The sequence below is a fragment of the Oncorhynchus kisutch genome, linkage group LG30, assembly GCF_002021735.2.
Source record: "Oncorhynchus kisutch isolate 150728-3 linkage group LG30, Okis_V2, whole genome shotgun sequence".
Taxonomy (NCBI): Eukaryota; Metazoa; Chordata; class Actinopteri; order Salmoniformes; family Salmonidae; genus Oncorhynchus; species Oncorhynchus kisutch.
In genome coordinates, this window is record NC_034203.2 from 9,835,992 (window position 1) to 9,855,299 (window position 19,308).

At 41.3% G+C, this 19,308-nt stretch overlaps 8 non-coding genes across 8 annotated transcripts; all 8 read right to left on the reverse strand.

Moving 5' to 3' along the window:
• Nucleotides 1-1,550: 1,550 nt before the first annotated feature.
• On the reverse strand, nt 1,551-1,623 carry trnav-aac (transfer RNA valine (anticodon AAC)). Its single transcript has one exon. It is a non-coding gene; the product is annotated as a tRNA-Val (tRNA).
• Nucleotides 1,624-2,374: 751 nt separating this feature from the next.
• On the reverse strand, nt 2,375-2,447 carry trnav-cac (transfer RNA valine (anticodon CAC)). The gene has a single exon. It is a non-coding gene; the product is annotated as a tRNA-Val (tRNA).
• A 1,825-nt stretch (nt 2,448-4,272) lies between these two features.
• trnav-cac (transfer RNA valine (anticodon CAC)) lies at nt 4,273-4,345 on the reverse strand. The gene has a single exon. It is a non-coding gene; the product is annotated as a tRNA-Val (tRNA).
• Nucleotides 4,346-12,566: 8,221 nt separating this feature from the next.
• Nucleotides 12,567-12,639, reverse strand: trnav-cac (transfer RNA valine (anticodon CAC)). Its single transcript has one exon. It is a non-coding gene; the product is annotated as a tRNA-Val (tRNA).
• Nucleotides 12,640-13,739: 1,100 nt separating this feature from the next.
• trnav-aac (transfer RNA valine (anticodon AAC)) lies at nt 13,740-13,812 on the reverse strand. The gene has a single exon. It is a non-coding gene; the product is annotated as a tRNA-Val (tRNA).
• A 2,846-nt stretch (nt 13,813-16,658) lies between these two features.
• Nucleotides 16,659-16,731, reverse strand: trnav-cac (transfer RNA valine (anticodon CAC)). Its single transcript has one exon. It is a non-coding gene; the product is annotated as a tRNA-Val (tRNA).
• A 513-nt stretch (nt 16,732-17,244) lies between these two features.
• trnav-aac (transfer RNA valine (anticodon AAC)) lies at nt 17,245-17,317 on the reverse strand. The gene has a single exon. It is a non-coding gene; the product is annotated as a tRNA-Val (tRNA).
• Nucleotides 17,318-17,905: 588 nt separating this feature from the next.
• trnav-cac (transfer RNA valine (anticodon CAC)) lies at nt 17,906-17,978 on the reverse strand. The gene has a single exon. It is a non-coding gene; the product is annotated as a tRNA-Val (tRNA).
• Nucleotides 17,979-19,308: the final 1,330 nt, after the last annotated feature.

The following is a 19,308-nucleotide window of genomic DNA, read 5'->3' on the forward strand; positions in this document are numbered from 1 at the left end:
TAGTACCCATTAAAAAACTAGCGGTCACATCAAGCAGCTGTAATGATAGAAACTAATCTACATTTTAGTTGTTTTTAAACTGGATTATATTGCCATTATTTGGATATCCATACAATGACCACTGATAAATGAATTTGCCTGGCTCAGAGAAGCTGTCAGTCTGGTCACATCATTCAGATCGCACGGAGAGGTCCCCCAAAAAACGGCAAACATGATCCACAGGTCGACAGGTAGACAGCAAGGTTTAGACAAACCTCAACTGTTTCAAAACAAATGTTAGCCTTGGGCATTGGGAAATATGAATATTACAAATTGCTTCCGCCCGGTTTCGAAACCGGGGACCTTTCGCGTGTGAGGCGAACGTGATAACCACTACACTACGGAAAACTAATGAGTTTAATTCAAAGGGTGTGGCTGACTTTGGCTGGTGGGACGTTTATCGCTCTCGAACCTAATGAAATCAGAAATTACTTGTCCATTAATTAAGCAATAAGGCTTGAGAAGCCGGGAATTATTGTGTGCCGCCGGCTCTTGGAAGAGGCTTGGTGGTTCAAAACTTCTTCATTTAGAGTGATGGAAGCACTGTGTTCTTGGGTACCTTATGCTGCAGAAATGACCAATCATTTGAATTTACCACAGGTGGACTCCAATCAAGTTGAAGAAACATTAAGGATGATCAATGGAAACGGATGAACCTGAGCTCAATTTCCAGCCTCATAGCAAAGGGTCTGAAAACGTATGTATATAAGTTTTTTTTGTAAAAAAAATTCATTAATAAAAAACTATATGTTATCGCTTTGGTCATTAGGGGTATTGTGTATAGTACCCATTAAAAAACTAGCGGTCACATCAAGCAGCTGGAATGACAGAAATAATCTCGGTAGACTGCAAGGTTTAGACAAAACTCAACTGTTTCAAACAAATGCTAGCCTCTGGGCATTGGGAAATATTGAATATTACAAAATGTTTCCGCACGGTTTCGAACCGGGGGACCTTTCGCGTGTGAGGCGAACGTGATACCACTACACTACGGAAACCTAATTTGTGGAAAACTAAGGGTGGTGACTGACTTTCGCGTGTGAGGCGAACGTGATAACCACTACACTACTGAAACTACAATACAAAAGAGGAAGTCGTGGATAATATTAGGAATGCCACAAGTCTACTCACAACTATCCCAAATTGATTACCACAGAAAGAGCCATAATAACCCATTAAAAACTAGCGGTCAAACAGGAAAATGGTTCCAATCGTTTTTCCACCATTCATATTCCCCCACGGGGGATTTTAAAAAACACTTGAAATAAGGGCTGTGTTTCTTGTCAGCTTACCCTGGCATGGTAAACTATTTGAATCATTATGGACCTCAGACCACACGTAGCAGGAATGTATTCAGAGCGCCCAAGCTAGCACACACATGCAGAGTGCGTTACGCGACTAAAAAAGGTATGTCTGAATAGCAAATATTGAGAAGTGCAAGGAAAAGCATGAATTCCGAAATTGGGACCGAGTCCTAAGTGAATAGGCTTACTGTCCAATTTTTTTAAATATGTTTCCGCCCGGTCTCGAACCGGGGACCTTTCGCGTGTTAAGCGAACGTGATAACCACTACACTACAGAAACCTAATGAGAGGAATTCAAAGGGTGTGACTGATTTTGGCTGGGTGGGACATTTCGCTCTCAGAACTAATGAAATCAGAAATACTTAGTCCATTAATTAAGCAATAAGGCGTGAGAAGCCGGGAAGTATTGTGTTGCCGCCGGCTCTTGAAGAGGCTTGGTGGTTCAAAACTTCTTCCATTCAAGAGTGATGGAAGCCACTGTGTTCTTGGGTACCTTCAATGCTGCAGAAATGACCAATCATTTGAATTTACCACAGGTGGACTCCAATCAAGTTAAAGAAATATCTAAGGATGATCAATGGAAACAGGATGGACCTGAGCTCAATTTCCAGCCTCATAGCAAAGGGTCTGAAAACGTATGTAAATATGTTTTTTTTAAATATTTTTTTCATAATAAAAACTATATGTTATCGCTTGTCATTATGGGGTATTGTGTATAGTACCCATTAAAAACTAGCGGTCACATCAAGCAGCTGTAATGACAGAAATAATCTACATTTTAGTTTGTTTTATCTTGGATTATATTGCCATTTATTTGGATATATCCATTACAATGACCTGATAAATGAATTTGCCTGGCTCAGAGAAGCTGTCAGTCTGGTCACAATCATACAGATCGCACGGAGGAGGTCCCCAAAACGGCAACATTGATCCACAGGTCGGAAAGGTAGACAGCAAGGTTTAGACAAACCTCAACTGTTTCAAACCAAATGTTAGCCTCTGGGCATTGGGAAATATTGAATATTACAAAATGCTTCTGCCCGGTTTCGAACCGGGGACCTTTCGCGTGTGAGGCGAACGTGATAACCACTACACTACGGAAACCTAATGAGTGTAATTCAAAGGGTGTGCTGACTTTGGCTGGGTGGGACATTATCGCTCTCAGAACCTAATGAAATCAGAAATTACTTAGTCCATTAATAAGCAAAAGGCTTGAGAAGCGGGAATTATTGTGTGCCGCCGGCTCTGGAAGAGGCTTGGTGGTTCAAAACTTCTTCCATTTAAGAGTGATGGAAGCCACTGTGTTCTTGGTACCTTCAATGCTGCAGAAATGACCAATCATTTGAATTTACCACAGGTGGACTCCAATCAAGTTAAAGAAAATATTAAGGATGATCAATGGAAACAGGATGGACCTGAGCTCCATTTCCAGCCTCATAGCAAAGGGTCTGAAAACGTATATATAAGTTTTTTTTTTTTTTTTTTTTTTTTCATTAATAAAAACTATATGTTATCGCTTTGTCATTATGGGGTATTGTGTATAGTACCCATTAACAACTAGCGGTCACATCAAGCAGCTGTAATGACAGAAAATAATCTAGGTAGACTGCAGGTTTAGACAAAACTCAACTGTTTCAAACCAAATGCTAGCCTCTGGGCATTGGGAAATATTGAATATTACAAAATGTTTCCGCAACGGTTTCGAACGGGGACCTTTCGCGGTGACGAGAACGTGATAACCACTACACTACGGAAACCTAATGTGTGGAAAACTAAGGGTGTGACTGACTTTCGCGTGTGAGGCGAACGTGATAACCACTACACTACTGAAACTACAATACAAAAAGAGGAAGTCGTGGAAAATATTAGGAATGCCCACAAGTCTACCTCACATAATATCCCAAATTGAGTACCACAGCAAGAGCCATAATACCCATTAAAAACTAGCGGTCGAACAGGAAAATGCTTCCAATCGTTTTTCCACCATTCATGTTCCCCACGGGGGATTTAAAAACACTTGAAATAAGGGCTGTGTTTCTTGTCGGCTTACCCTGGCATGGTAAACTATTTGAATCATTATGGACCTCAGACCACACGTAGCAGGAATGTATTCAGAGTGCCCAAGCTAGCCACACATGCAGAGTGCGTTACGCGACTAAAAAAGGTATGTCTGAATAACAAATATTGAGAAGTGCGAAGGAAAAGCATGAATTCCGAAATTGGGACCGAGTCCTAAGTGAATTGGCTTACTGTCCAATTTTTTAAAATATGTTTCCGCCCGGTCTCAAACCGGGGACCTTTCGCGTGTTAAGCGAACGTGATAACCCACTACACTACAGAAAACCTAATGAGTGGAATTCAAGGGTGTGGCTGACTTTGGCTGGGTGGGACATTTATCGCTCTCAGAACCTAATGAAGTCAGAGAAATTACTTAGTCCATTAATTAAGCAATAAGGCTTGAGAAGCGGGAATTATTGTGTGCCGCCGGCTCTTGGAAGAGGCTTGGTGGTTCAAAACTTCTTCCATTTAGAGTGATGGAAGCCACTGTGTTCTTGGGTACCTTCAATGCTGCAGAAATGACCAATCATTTGAATTTACCACAGGTGACTCCAATCAAGTTAAAGAAATATCTAAGGATGATCAATGGAAACAGGATGGACCTGAGCTCCATTTCCAGCCTCATAGCAAAGGGTCTGAAAACGTATGTATATAAGTTTTTTTTTAAATATTTTTTCATTAATAAAACTATATGTTATCGCTTTGTCATTATGGGGTATTGTGTATAGTACCCATTAACAACTAGCGGTCACATCAAGCAGCTGTAATGACAGAAAACAATCTAGGTAGACAGCAAGGTTTAGACAAACCTCAACTGTTTCAAAACCAAATGCTAGCCTCTGGGCATTAGGAAATATAGAATATTACAAAATGTTTCCGCCAGGTTTCGAACCAGGGACCTTTCGCGTGTGAGGCGAACGTGATAACCACTACACTTCGGAAACCTAATGTGTGGAAACTAAGGGTGTTTCTGACTTTCGCGTGTGAGGCGAACGTGATAACCACTACACTACTGAAACTACAATACAAAAAGAGGAAGTCGTGGAAAATATTAGGAATGCCCACAAGTCTACCTCACATAATATCCCAAATTGAGTACCACAGAAAGAGCCATAACACCCATTAAAAACTAGCGGTCAAACAGGAAATGGTTCCAATCGTTTTTCCACCATTCATGTTCCCCACGGGGATTTTAAAAACACTTGAAATAAGGGCTGTGTTTCTTGTCGGCTTACCCTGGCATGGTAAACAATTTCAATCATTATGGACCTCAGGACCACACGTAGCAGGAATGTATTCAGAGCGCCCAAGCTAGCCACACATGCAGAGTGCGTTACGCGACTAAAAAAGGTAAGTCTGAATAGCAAATATTGAGAAGTGCGAAGGAAAAGCATGAATTCCGAAATTGGGACCGAGTCCTAAGTGAATAGGCTTACTGTCCAATGTCGGGAATAGAGATCAGTAGGGGATAGCTAATTACTATTCTTCAAATCTGGCACCGAGGGGATAAATTGTAATTTTATCCGTGACCCGGTACGGCTCAGTCTGATAGAGATTCACCGATAGGGGTCGGACATGTGTGATAGTTCCGATAGGGGTCGGGAATAGAGATCAGTAGGGGATAGCTAATTACTATTCTTCAAATCTGGCACCGAGGGGATAAATTCTATATTGTATGTACCTATGTTAATAGGTACATGTATAAATGTATAATCAGGAATGAAATGACTGATGTATATTGAAATAATATCTGAATATAATATTTAAATATTGAGACTAAATAGTCGAATAGATCCCTTGGTTGTGCGCTCCATAATGCTATACAAACCCATGCGGTTTTTCTCAACCTGAATATACGAAGGAGAAGCTCTGAGATAAGGCAGAGCACGAGCAATAGTGTCTCTTCGAATACCTCGTGGGCATTAATCAACGTCGGGCGAAGTATATGCTAACTATATTCAGATAGAAGGAGAGAATTTCGATTAAAACTACGATTAAATTCCGATTGAATTAAATTAAATTACGTTTAAAGCAAATTCACAATGGCGAACCCCAATACTCCAAAGCTGAGGTTTAATGAGTTCCTAGAACAAAAAAATTGAATATAGATCAGGGGGACAGGAACAATGGAAGCCTATAAAGAAAGTTTGGGAGGGATTGAAGTTAAAATGGACACAAGCAGGTTATCTAGGGGGGTGGCCGCCAACAGGGGCCCAGCTGAAAACAATGGAATGTGAGTTGAGAGGGACGTAGCAGGAGGCCAGAGACAAGGAAGTTGAAAGAAATAAAAGCCATGTATTTAAGAACCAAGGGACCAAACAGAGAATGAATAGAAGGCGGGGCCATTGCGTCTCCCACTGGTCTGCTTACTGGCGTAAATGAAGATTTGTAAGAATCAAATCCTGTGCATGAAACACGCTTGATATTCAGTCGGGGACTAATATCGATATGAATGAGGTCGGGGACAAAGCGAGTGTGGTACATTAGGTGTTTCAGTTGGAGCTGGAACCGGTGAGAATGTTGAAAAAGTCGCAGGCTTGCTGATGAGAGTTATATCATAGAATATTGAGGGGGGTGCATGACTGTTGGAAAGAGTGTTAAACTCTATTAACGCAAAATTCTTTTTGCGGATTTATATTATGAGGTTTGAACTATACTAATGTTGTAGAATTACATAATCAACATCTGAACATACTTACGTTAAACATTAATTGAGCCACTGAGTAATAGATAAGCTGTACACTAGGTACGGGGCGAAGGGTGTGGTCGATGTAAGACGGGAGTGGTGTTCTAACCAAATTATTTAGTTATTTTAATTCATTTACACAAGTACTTCCCGGGTATTGATTTTGGTTTGATTGTTCAGATAACATCATTGAAATTAAACAGGAGGTCAAGGTATACTAACATTAGAATCTGTTTTCATTATGGAGAACTATGAAAGGCCCGCAGAGTGGATTGCAGGCTGAGGTTTTTATGTTAAAGGGACAGTGCACATTTATCACAGTTGTGTGTGTCTGTCTAATGGCTGGGTATTTAAGAAGTATTTTTGGGAGAAAATTTGGAGAAACACGAATAAGACATGAAACATCGAGACAAATTATTTGAGTTTGAGGGGATTATCATAATTATTAGGTTTTGTTTTTGTAGTAAATGTTTGGGTTAAGGGGATTTCCATGTTCCCAGAGACATGATATTTTAAAGAGGCACGCTCACATATGGAACCTTCATGAGTTTTTATTTTATGAGTTTTAATTACACAAGTAATTTTTATTTTATTTTAAGGATAAAGGGTTCTTTAATATGTCTAATATGGTATGGAACACGAATGTGGGGGGATGGTGTAACCCGTGACCGGATTTCATGGCTCTCTCGGGTGGTCTGATCAGCCACAAGGGGGTGCCATTTGAATAATACATTTGTGGTCATGGGTAATACTGTTTAAAAATACTGTTTTTTTTTTTTAATTTAATTTGTTTTTTAAGGTAACTTAATTATAGTGGAGTTTACTTAACCTATATAAAGACTTTAGTAATTGCCACCATAGACATGTTTTTCTAAAAATAAAAATCCATGAGTTTAGATAAAGCCAAACAGTGGGACATTTAGTTAAAATGTGGAAACATGGGAAAAGGCAGACAGATGAGCCCTCCCCCGCACTGCAGAGACCTTGACGGTTGGAGAGCAGAGAGGAGAAGTTTTAGAAGGGAGCCAGGACGAGCAGAGATAACGGAGTGTGTAGATAACAGTCACTGAGTGGAGACAAAAGGGAGAATTGGACATGTGGAAAATTAAAGGGGCGCTCCTACATGATAATGTCAGAACAGAAGGATAATATACTAATCTTACCTAAGTCATTATTTAGAGTAGGTAAGGTTGTTACCTGGGCATAGCCAGGTATCAAAAGGGGGATAGGTAAATTGTGGTCTAGGATAGGATGGGGCCTATTGGATAAGAAACTAATATTTTTTTAATGTAGTTAACAAATGGGCATAGAAGTTAAAGATAGAATCAGATAAAACATGAGAAACTGTTTGTTAACCAAGCCTGTATGTCCAGCATTTTATGCATTATAGGTGAACTACAGGTGAAGTCACTCAATCCAGTCCCAGAGGCTTGTTGGGGGGACCATACCAAGGTCTCCTGGTGACAGCTAGCTGAAAGAGCTACCCGGATTCATATCGCACGGTGGGAGGGTAAGACACACTGACACTATCGAACAATAAACAGTGTTCGAGAGGAGAACTGGAATTAACAGAATTCCGGGGGCCATCTCTCGAATGAAGAAAATCCTCCCTGTCCTGTCACCCCTGTTTTTGTTCATAGAAGTGAAGATGTGTCTGGCTCTTGCTAAGTGATGTGTTCTCGGGGAAAGGGTGGGGCTTCACATGGAAGCTGTTTGTCTGAGCTGTCTTATCGTGGGTGACATCCCAAATAACACAGCTCTGGACGAATCAGTACCCGAAGCCTCAGCTGGTTTGACCACCCTGGCTCACGGGTTGACAAAAAAAAAACACTGGGGTGGATACTTCTCTGATTAATTGGGTTTGATAGTATGTTTAGAAAATGGGGAAAATATTATGATCACTGTATTATGGGCTACATTCACCTGTGTGACTGTTTTAGTTTTATGGGGCTGTTGTCTAACTCCCTGTGTATGAGGCCTTATTTCCAGGACTCTGGAGAAATCGATGGAAATAGATGGTGATGTACCAGCGGATTCCAGGTTCTGACCCGTGGAATGCTGAATGTATGTCTACAGAACAAGTGGACGAAAATTATAAATGAAATTATATTAAATTGGGAGGGTGTCCGTATGGGGATTACAGGATAACCGACTTGGGACAGTTCTGGGATTGGAAGAGAGGGTATCCTTATAGCATAGGGGATCCCACAAAGGTGGATAGGTTTTTCATGATATGGGAAAACCTGGGAGCACTGTTGAACTTTGTAAAGGTGATGAAATCTTGCTAACCATCAAAACTATTAAGCTCTCTGATGCAGGCACTTACACCCTCGGACTACAAAGGACCGGGACAGACACGATGGGTGTGTTTTCTATTAAGGTGCTGCCAAAACCAGAGGTCCCAGATGAACCAGGGCCAGACACACTCCTCTACCACCCCTGGACCGAACTGGCCACCACTGTGTTAAAAATCCCATTCAGGTAATTAATGTTAGACTATTCAGCTATTGATCAATTAGGCACTGAGACTGGTGTTATTGGTAGGGACAATTTGTGGCTTTCTTATATGAGGTACAGTTAAGACCCTGAAAAGAAAGGACTACATGAGTTACATGAAACATTGGTCATGATAGACCTGTTCTGGCTACACACCCATTTGCTATAGGAGAAGGAGAGGGGTGGTTGTGTATTCTGAGAGGTTTATACCTGGTTGAGGCCAATTCAACTCTCTGTTCCTCTTTGAGCCTTGTGTTTCCTACAGTACCTCCTCATCGGGCCCCTTGGGGTGTTGAGGCATATGGGGGCAATTACAGTTGCATCACGGGTACAGGTAATGGCATTGATTATGGGAGATTGCCTGAAGCTGATTGCAGTAGTAACATAACCATTAATTCCACTTGGCCAGTTACAGGCCTAAACCAAACTAGTGGTCTGGCTGATGTGTGGTGGATCTGTGGACCCAAAAGAGTGCTGAGACCCATTCTTAGAGGAGACTGGCAAGGTACGTGTGCTCTGACCAGTTTGATAATTCCACTGACCATTGTTGATGTTACTGCTGAACAGCTGTTGGGTTCTGTATCCAGGGGACCTGAAAACATTCCATCCCATGGGAGACATAGAAGTAGTGCTCCATGGACAGAGGATGTAGTTGACATACACACTAACCTGTTGGGAGTGCCGGTGGGGGTTCCTCATGAGCTTCAGGCCTTGGGCAGGAATGATGGATTATAGGTCCAGCCATAGTGGATGCAAGACAGACTGCATGGATTCATTACATCTACTATGATCAACAGCGTTTTGTTAATTACCCCCGTGATGCACTCACTGGTATGTCTGAACAGTTTGAGGCCACATCTAGGGTTGCCAGACAGAATAGACTTGCTTTGGATATGCTTCTTGCCAGTCAGGGGGGCGTATGCAAGATGTTCGGTGAACAATGTTGCACATATATTCCTAATAACACCAGTCCAGATGGTAGTATATCTAAGGCCCTTAGTGGGCTTGATGCACTATCTGCTGAGATGAGGACCATGGCGGGGGTGGAGGAGTCTGGCCTGTTCTCTTGAGTGGGAGCCTGGTTTTGGTAAGTACACTAGAATGGTGGTTACTGGATTTCTGACCCTTATATTTGTTATTTGACGTGTTGTGCTGCTTGCATCATACCGTGTTTCAAGAAGTCTGTTACAGATGTGGTGAAGGCTTCAGGCATGATGATTCCTTTGCTTGATGCTCCAGTTGGAGATGCTGATACTGAAGCATGCTTTCAGGGGAGGATGAGACTGACTGAGGATGACCCATGGTATGCTGTGGGTGAGGTAGTAGAATAAATCTTACACCACCACAGTTCCTTGTTATACATCTTTATGATGGGTTTTCTTTCCAGTATGTTTGTTCTCCCTGTTGTGAAGGTTTTGAGTCCCTGGGTGGCATGAAGCCCAACTGGTGCAGGATAGGAGTAGCTGAGAGGACCAGATGGTTTATAATAATGCTTTGCTTTGCTTTGCTTTACTCTGTTTTCCATGACCAAAGTTTTATCCGGTATCTTACATGTCAATAAACAATAAAGTGTTATCCTGTTTTTGCTAAGTGACACCCTTGTGGGTGTCAAAAGGGGGACTTAAATTTCACACCATTTTTTTTTTGTTCTGTTTTTGAATGAGCTGTTATTCTCTTTTGACATGAAGGTATTTTAAACTCTGTGACTGTTATATGATTCATTGCTGAATTTTTGTTCACACCCTGGGGGGTGTGAAAAAGAGGGATTATTGGTTCCTGTGTTTTACATTTTAGCCATTACCATATATATGATTGAATATTATCTGCTGTTGGCTTGTGTTGATGTATGCAAGTGTTATGCAACATAGCTGACTTGAAACATTGTTAAAAGTGTCAGGGCCAGGGGACTTTCTCATGCTGAAAATAAAATATATATACAGAAGGGAGGGCACATTCAGAGCGTGGGGTTGCGAGAACAAGCGGTCTTTTGTTAGATAACAGGAGCCAGGTGTGTGATAACGGTATGGAGCATGAGAGCCTGGCTGCAACTTCTCTTATGACATTCCAGAATCGCATTGCAGTAGATATGCTACTGGCGGAGAAAGGTGGAGCTTGTACTATGTTTGGTGAACAGTGTTGCACTTTCATCCCTAATAACACGGCCTCCGATGGTAGCTTGACCATGGCCCTAGAAGGTTTGAGGACGCTGAATGGTAAAATGAAATCTCATTCTGGGATGGATACCTCGATGTGGGACTCCTGGATGAGTGCGTTTGGTAAATATAAAACCCTGGTGTCCTCCATTTTGGTATCCATTTCGGTGTTCGCTGCCATTTTAGTTCTCTGTGGATGCTGTTGCATTCCATGCATCCGTTCCCTTGCCACTAGGGTTATCTCTAGAGCCATTGACCCTTCCTCCCCTTCCCAGATGTTTCCTCTGCTGGATAAAGACCTACATGAATTCGAGGATGAGGAGGAGAGTGCCTATTTAGGTTTACATTATATCTGCTGTTGCCTTATGGGGATGTATGTATGTGTTATGCAAGTGGATCATTCCGCCTGACTTGCCTAGTTTAAGTCACATCTCTTTGGAGATGTGAAGAGAGGGAATCACAACTTTTTCCTGCGGGAAAAAAGTTGGCTTATGTAGACAAGCATTTACTTTTATTTTGAGCTGTTGTTCTCCGCTCTGTTAAATGAGGGTTGTAAGTTCCTAGGTGGCTGGTAGCCAACTTAGTACATAGTGGGATTGAATGGAGAACATGATGGTAATACTATATCTATTTCTGTTTAATACCGTGCCTTATTTCATAGTCCCCTTGGGAGAAGTTTCTCTTTGTGTCTGGATCCAGTTAGGTTGTGTCACGTCTCTGGTGAGACGTGAAGAGAGGGTTTTGTAGAGAAATGCTAATTCTTATGTAGGTGACCAAACTATTGTTAAGGGGGGGCTACCACTCAGAGTTGAGCCTGTGGGGTCCCCTACAGGATAGCTCCCGCATTACACTAATGGCCAAAACCAGCGCACACACACATGATCTCCTTTGTCTCTGAACGTTGAATGCCCGAAGAGGATTCTACGATGACGGACAGACTACTGAGCCAATGGCGGAAGACTACAGACTACACCCCAGCTGAACCAATCCAAAGATCCGATCTTCCAGAATCAACCTACTTTCTTTTCTATATAATAGTGGTGTACTGATTGTAACGGCCTCTTCTTCGTCTGCGCTTCCGTACGAACCAGCGGGAGAGCCGTAATTACGCTGTTCTAGATATCTTCACTCTGAATAAACTGTAGCTTGTCATACAATTTACCACCTTGTCTGAATCGATCCTTGACCGACTCGTCCGTCTACATATCCAATTGCTAACAATAACCACTACACTACGGAAACCTAATGAGTGGAATTCAAAGGGTGTGGCTGATTTTAGCTGGGTGGGACATTTATCGCTCTCAGAACCTAATGAAATCAGAAATTACTTAGTCCATTAATTAAGCAATAAGGCTTGAGAAGCCGGGAATTATTGTGTGCCGCCGGCTCTTGGAAGAGGCTTGATGGTTCAAAACTACTTCCATTTAAGAGTGATGGAAGCCACTGTGTTCTTGGGTACCTTCAATGCTGCAGAAATGACCAATCATTTGAATTTACCACAGGTGGACTCCAATCAAGTTAAAGAAATATCTAAGGATGATCAATGGAAACAGGATGGACCTGAGCTCAATTTCCAGCCTCATAGCAAAGGGTCTGAAAACGTATGTATGTAAGTTTTTTTTTAAATATTTTTTTCATTAATAAAAACTATATGTTATCGCTTTGTCATTATGGGGTATTGTGTATAGTACCCATTAACAACTAGCGGTCACATCAAGCAGCTGTAATGACAGAAAACAATCTAGGTAGACAGCAAGGTTTAGACAAACCTCAACTGTTTCAAACCAAATGCTAGCCTCTGGGCATTGGGAAATATAGAATATTACAAAATGTTTCCGCCAGGTTTCGAACCAGGGACCTTTCGCGTGTGAGGCGAACGTGATAACCACTACACTTCGGAAACCTAATGTGTGGAAAACTAAGGGTGTGACTGACTTTCGCGTGTGAGGCGAACGTGATAACCACTACACTACTGAAACTACAATACAAAAAGAGGAAGTCGTGGAAAATATTAGGAATGCCCACAAGTCTACCTCACATAATATCCCAAATTGAGTACCACAGAAAGAGCCATAATACCCATTAAAAACTAGCGGTCAAACAGGAAAATGCTTCCAATCGTTTTTCCACCATTCATGTTCCCCACGGGGGATTTTAAAAACACTTGAAATAAGGGCTGTGTTTCTTGTCGGCTTACCCTGGCATGGTAAACTATTTGAATCATTATGGACCTCAGACCACACGTAGCAGGAATGTATTCAGAGTGCCCAAGCTAGCCACACATGCAGAGTGCGTTACGCGACTAAAAAAGGTAAGTCTGAATAGCAAATATTGAGAAGTGCGAAGGAAAAGCATGAACTCCGAAATTGGAACGGAGCCCTAAGTGAATAGGCTTACTGTCCAATTTGTTAAGATGTGGTTCCGCCCGGTCTCGAAACGGGGACCTTTCGCGTGTGAGGCGAACGTGATAACCACTACACTTCGGAAACCTAATGTGTGGAAAACTAAGGGTGTGACTGACTTTCGCGTGTGAGGCGAACGTGATAACCACTACACTACTGAAACTACAATACAAAAAGAGGAAGTCGTGGAAAATATTAGGAATGCCCACAAGTCTACCTCACATAATATCCCAAATTGAGTACCACAGAAAGAGCCATAATACCCATTAAAAACTAGCGGTCAAACAGGAAAATGGTTCCAATCGTTTTTCCACCATTCATGTTCCCCACGGGGGATTTTAAAAACACTTGAAATAAGGGCTGTGTTTCTTGTCGGCTTACCCTGGCATGGTAAACTATTTGAATCATTATGGACCTCAGACCACACGTAGCAGGAATGTATTCAGAGCGCCCAAGCTAGCCACACATGCAGAGTGCGTTACGCGACTAAAAAAGGTATGTCTGAATAGCAAATATTGAGAAGTGCGAAGGAAAAGCATGAATTCCGAAATTGGGACCGAGTCCTAAGTGAATAGGCTTACTGTCCAATTTTTTTAAAATATGTTTCCGCCCGGTCTCGAACCAGGGACCTTTCGCGTGTTAAGCAAACGTGATTACCACTACACTACGGAAACCTAATGAGTGGAATTCAAAGGGTGTGACTGACTTTGGCTGGGTGGGACATTTATCGCTCTCAGAACCTAATGAAATCAGAAATTACTTAGTCCATTAATTAAGCAATAAGGCTTGAGAAGCTGGGAATTATTGTGTGCCGCCGGCTCTTGGAAGAGGCTTGGTGGTTCAAAACTTCTTCCATTTAAGAGTGATGGAAGCCACTGTGTTCTTGGGTACCTTCAATGCTGCAGAAATGACCAATCATTTGAATTTACCACAGGTGGACTCCAATCAAGTTAAAAAAATATCTAAGGATGATCAATGGAAACAGGATGGACTTGAGCTCAATTTCCAGCCTCATAGCAAAGGGTCTGAAAACGTATGTAAATAAGTTTTTTTTTAAATATTTTTTTCATTAATAAAAACTATATGTTATCGCTTTGTCATTATGGGGTATTGTGTATAGTACCCATTAAAAACTAGTGGTCACATCAAGCAGCTGTAATGACAGAAAACAATCTACATTTTTGTTTGTTTTACCTTGGATTATATTGCCATTTATTTGGATATATCCATTATAATGTCCCTGATAAATGAATTTGACTGGCTCAGAGAAGCTGTCAGTCTGGACACATTCATACAGATCGCACGGAGGAGGTCCCCCAAAAAACGGCAACATTGATCCACAGGTCGGAGAGGTAGACAGCAAGGTTTAGACAAACCTCAACTGTTTCAAACCAAACGCTAGGATCTGGGCATTGGGAAATATTGAATATTACAAAATGTTTCTACACGGTTTCGAACCGGAGACCTTTCGCGTGTGAGGCGAACGTGATAACCACTAAACTACGGAAACCTAATGTGTGGAAAACTAAGGGTGTGACTGACTTTCGCGTGTGAGGCGAACGTGATAACCACTACACTACTGAAACTACAATACAAAAAGAGGAAGTCGTGGAAAATATTAGGAATGCCCACAAGTCTACCTCACATAATATCCCAAATTCAGTACCACAGAAAGAGCCATAATACCCATTAAAAACTAGCGGTCAAACAGGAAAATGGTTCCAATCGTTTTTCCACCATTCATATTCCCCACGGGGGATTTTAAAAACACTTGAAATAAGGGCTGTGTTTCTTGTCAGCTTACCCTGGCATGGTAAACTATTTGAATCATTATGGACCTCAGACCACACGTAGCAGGAATGTATTCAGAGCGCCCAAGCTAGCCACACATGCAGAGTGCGTTACGCGACAAAAAAAGGTATGTCTGAATAGCAAATATTGTGAAGTGCGAACGAAAAGCATATATTCTGAAATTGGGACCGAGTCCTAAGTGAATAGGCTTACTGTCCAATTTTATAAAATATGTTTCCGCCCGGTCTCGAACCGGGGACCTTTCGCATGTTAAGCGAACGTGATAACCACTACACTATATAAACCTAATGAGTGGAATTCAAAGGGTGTGGCTGCCTTTGGCTGGGTGGGACATTTATCGCTCTCAGAACCTAATGAAATCAGAAATTACTTAGTCCATTAATTAAGCAATAAGGCTTGAGAAGCCGGGAATTATTGTGTGCCGCCGGCTCTTGGAAGAGGCTTGGTGGTTCAAAACTTCTTCCATTTAAGAGTGAAGGAAACCACTGTGTTCTTGGGTACCTTCAATGCTGCAGAAATGACCAATCATTTGAATTTACCACAGGTGGACTCCAATCAAGTTGAAGAAACATCTAAGGATGATCAATGGAAACAGGATGGACCTGAGCTCAATTTCCAGCCTCATAGCAAAGGTTCTGAAAACGTATGTAAATAAGTATTTTTTTTAATATTTTTTTCATTAATAAAAACTATATGTTATCGCTTTGTCATTATGGGGTATTGTGTATAGTACCCATTAAAAACTAGCGGTCACATCAAGCAGTTGTAATGACAGAAAACAATCTACATTTTTGTTTGTTTTACCTTGGATTATATTGCCATTTATTTGGATATATCCATTATAATGTCCCTGATAAATGAATTTGCCTGGCTCAGAGAAGCTGTCAGTCTGGACACATTCATACAGATCGCACGGAGGAGGTCCCCCAAAAAACGGCAACATTGATCCACAGGTCGGAGAGGTAGACAGCAAGGTTTAGACAAACCTCAACTGTTTCAAACCAAACGCTAGGATCTGGGCATTGGGAAATATTGAATATTACAAAATGTTTCCGCACGGTTTCAAACTGGAGAACTTTCGCGTGTGAGGCGAATGTGATAACCACTAAACTACGGAAACCTAATGTGTGGAAAACTAAGGGTGTGACTGACTTTGGCTGGGTGGGACATTTATCGCTCTCAGAACCTAATGAAATCAGAAATTACTTAGTCCATTAATTAAGCAATAAGGCTTGAGAAGCCGGGAATTATTGTGTGCCGCCGGCTCTTGGAAGAGGCTTGGTGGTTCAAAACTTCTTCCATTTAAGAGTGATGGAAGCCACTGTGTTCTTGGGTACCTTCAATGCTGCAGAAATGACCAATCATTTGAATTTACCACAGGTGGACTCCAATCAAGTTAAAGAAATATCTAAGGATGATCAATGGAAACAGGATGGACCTGAGCTCAATTTCCAGCCTCATAGCAAAGGGTCTGAAAACGTATGTATATAATTTTTTTTTTAAATATTTTTTTCATTAATAAAAACTATATGTTATCGCTTTGTCATTATGGGGTATTGTGTATAGTACCCATTAACAACTAGCGGTCACATCAAGCAGCTGTAATGACAGAAAATAATCTAGGTAGACTGCAAGGTTTAGACAAAACTCAACTGTTTCAAACCAAATGCTAGCCTCTGGGCATTGGGAAATATTGAATATTACAAAATGTTTCCGCACGGTTTCGAACCGGGGACCTTTCGCGTGTGAGGCGAACGTGATAACCACTACACTACGGAAACCTAATGTGTGGAAAACTAAGGGTGTGACTGACTTTCGCGTGTGAGGCGAACGTGATAACCACTACACTACTGAAACTACAATACAAAAAGAGGAAGTCGTGGAAAATATTAGGAATGCCCACAAGTCTACCTCACATAATATCCCAAATTGAGTACCACAGCAAGAGCCATAATACCCATTAAAAACTAGCGGTCAAACAGGAAAATGCTTCCAATCGTTTTTCCACCATTCATGTTCCCCACGGGGGATTTTAAAAACACTTGAAATAAGGGCTGTGTTTCTTGTCGGCTTACCCTGGCATGGTAAACTATTTGAATCATTATGGACCTCAGACCACACGTAGCAGGAATGTATTCAGAGTGCCCAAGCTAGCCACACATGCAGAGTGCGTTACGCGACTAAAAAAGGTATGTCTGAATAACAAATATTGAGAAGTGCGAAGGAAAAGCATGAATTCCGAAATTGGGACCGAGTCCTAAGTGAATAGGCTTACTGTCCAATTTTTTAAAATATGTTTCCGCCCGGTCTCAAACCGGGGACCTTTCGCGTGTTAAGCGAACGTGATAACCACTACACTACAGAAACCTAATGAGTGGAATTCAAAGGGTGTGGCTGACTTTGGCTGGGTGGGACATTTATCGCTCTCAGAACCTAATGAAGTCAGAAATTACTTAGTCCATTAATTAAGCAATAAGGCTTGAGAAGCCGGGAATTATTGTGTGCCGCCGGCTCTTGGAAGAGGCTTGATGGTTCAAAACTACTTCCATTTAAGAGTGATGGAAGCCACTGTGTTCTTGGGTACCTTCAATGCTGCAGAAATGACCAATCATTTGAATTTACCACAGGTGGACTCCAATCAAGTTAAAGAAATATCTAAGGATGATCAATGGAAACAGGATGGACCTGAGCTCAATTTCCAGCCTCATAGCAAAGGGTCTGAAAACGTATGTATGTAAGTTTTTTTTTAAATATTTTTTTCATTAATAAAAACTATATGTTATCGCTTTGTCATTATGGGGTATTGTGTATAGTACCCATTAACAACTAGCGGTCACATCAAGCAGCTGTAATGACAGAAAATAATCTAGGTAGACAGCAAGGTTTAGACAAACCTCAACTGTTTCAAACCAAATGCTAGCCTCTGGGCATTGGGAAATATAGAATATTACAAAATGTTTCCGCCAGGTTTCGAACCAGGGACCTTTCGCGTGTGAGGCGAACGTGATAACCACTACACTTCGGAAACCTAATGTGTGGAAAACTAAGGGTGTGACTGACTTTCGCGTGTGAGGCGAACGTGATAACCACTACACTACTGAAACTACAATACAAAAAGAGGAAGTCGTGGAAAATATTAGGAATGCCCACAAGTCTACCTCACATAATATCCCAAATTGAGTACCACAGAAAGAGCCATAATACCCATTAAAAACTAGCGGTCAAACAGGAAAATGCTTCCAATCGTTTTTCCACCATTCATGTTCCCCACGGGGGACACTTGAAATAAGGGCTGAATAAGGGCTTGAAATAAGGGCTGTGTTTCTTGTCGGCTTACCCTGGCATGGTAAACTATTTGAATCATTATGGACCTCAGACCACACGTAGCAGGAATGTATTCAGAGCGCCCAAGCTAGCCACACATGCAGAGTGCGTTACGCGACTAAAAAAGGTAAGTCTGAATAGCAAATATTGAGAAGTGCGAAGGAAAAGCATGAACTCCGAAATTGGAACGGAGCCCTAAGTGAATAGGCTTACTGTCCAATTTGTTAAGATGTGGTTCCGCCCGGTCTCGAAACGGGGACCTTTCGCGTGTGAGGCGAACGTGATAACCACTACACTTCGGAAACCTAATGTGTGGAAAACTAAGGGTGTGACTGACTTTCGCGTGTGAGGCGAACGTGATAACCACTACACTACTGAAACCTAACAGGTGTAAGGGAAGTCCCCCCTGAAATGGACAAAAATGAATGGCAAATCATTGGCATCGGACAAACCATATACACATTGATCAATACCACCCAATTCGGCGTTGATTCATGCAAAGTTGATGGCAAATGTCATATGGCTATTGCCAGTTGTAACACTTCAAAAATCCAACAGGGGGCGAGTGCGCTCCACCGTATGTTTTTCATATTGGAAATGGACCTCAAGTCAACATCCAAAAAAAGATTTTTTTGTCAAAAATTATCACCCCTTAAAAAAGTGCTTTCTGGACCGTTTTTCGAAATTCTTTCGATTTTTTTGTCAATTACACATGTGTAAGAACTGTATGAATATACTTTTGTCCAATTTTATTAGCATAATTTCTTCTTTTTTTTTTTACATGCGCATAAGAAATATGTTTTGTCCATTTGCAATATGATTTCATAGGAAGTCAAAAGTCGAAAATGTGAACTTTTTTAAAAACTTATCACCCTCGTAAAAAAGTGCTTTCTGGACCGTTTTTCGAAATTGTTTTGATTTTATGTCAATTCATCATGTGTAAGAACTATATGAATATACATTTGTAAAATTGTATTATCATAATATTTTTTTTACTTGTGCATAAGGAATATGATTTGTCCATTTGCAATATG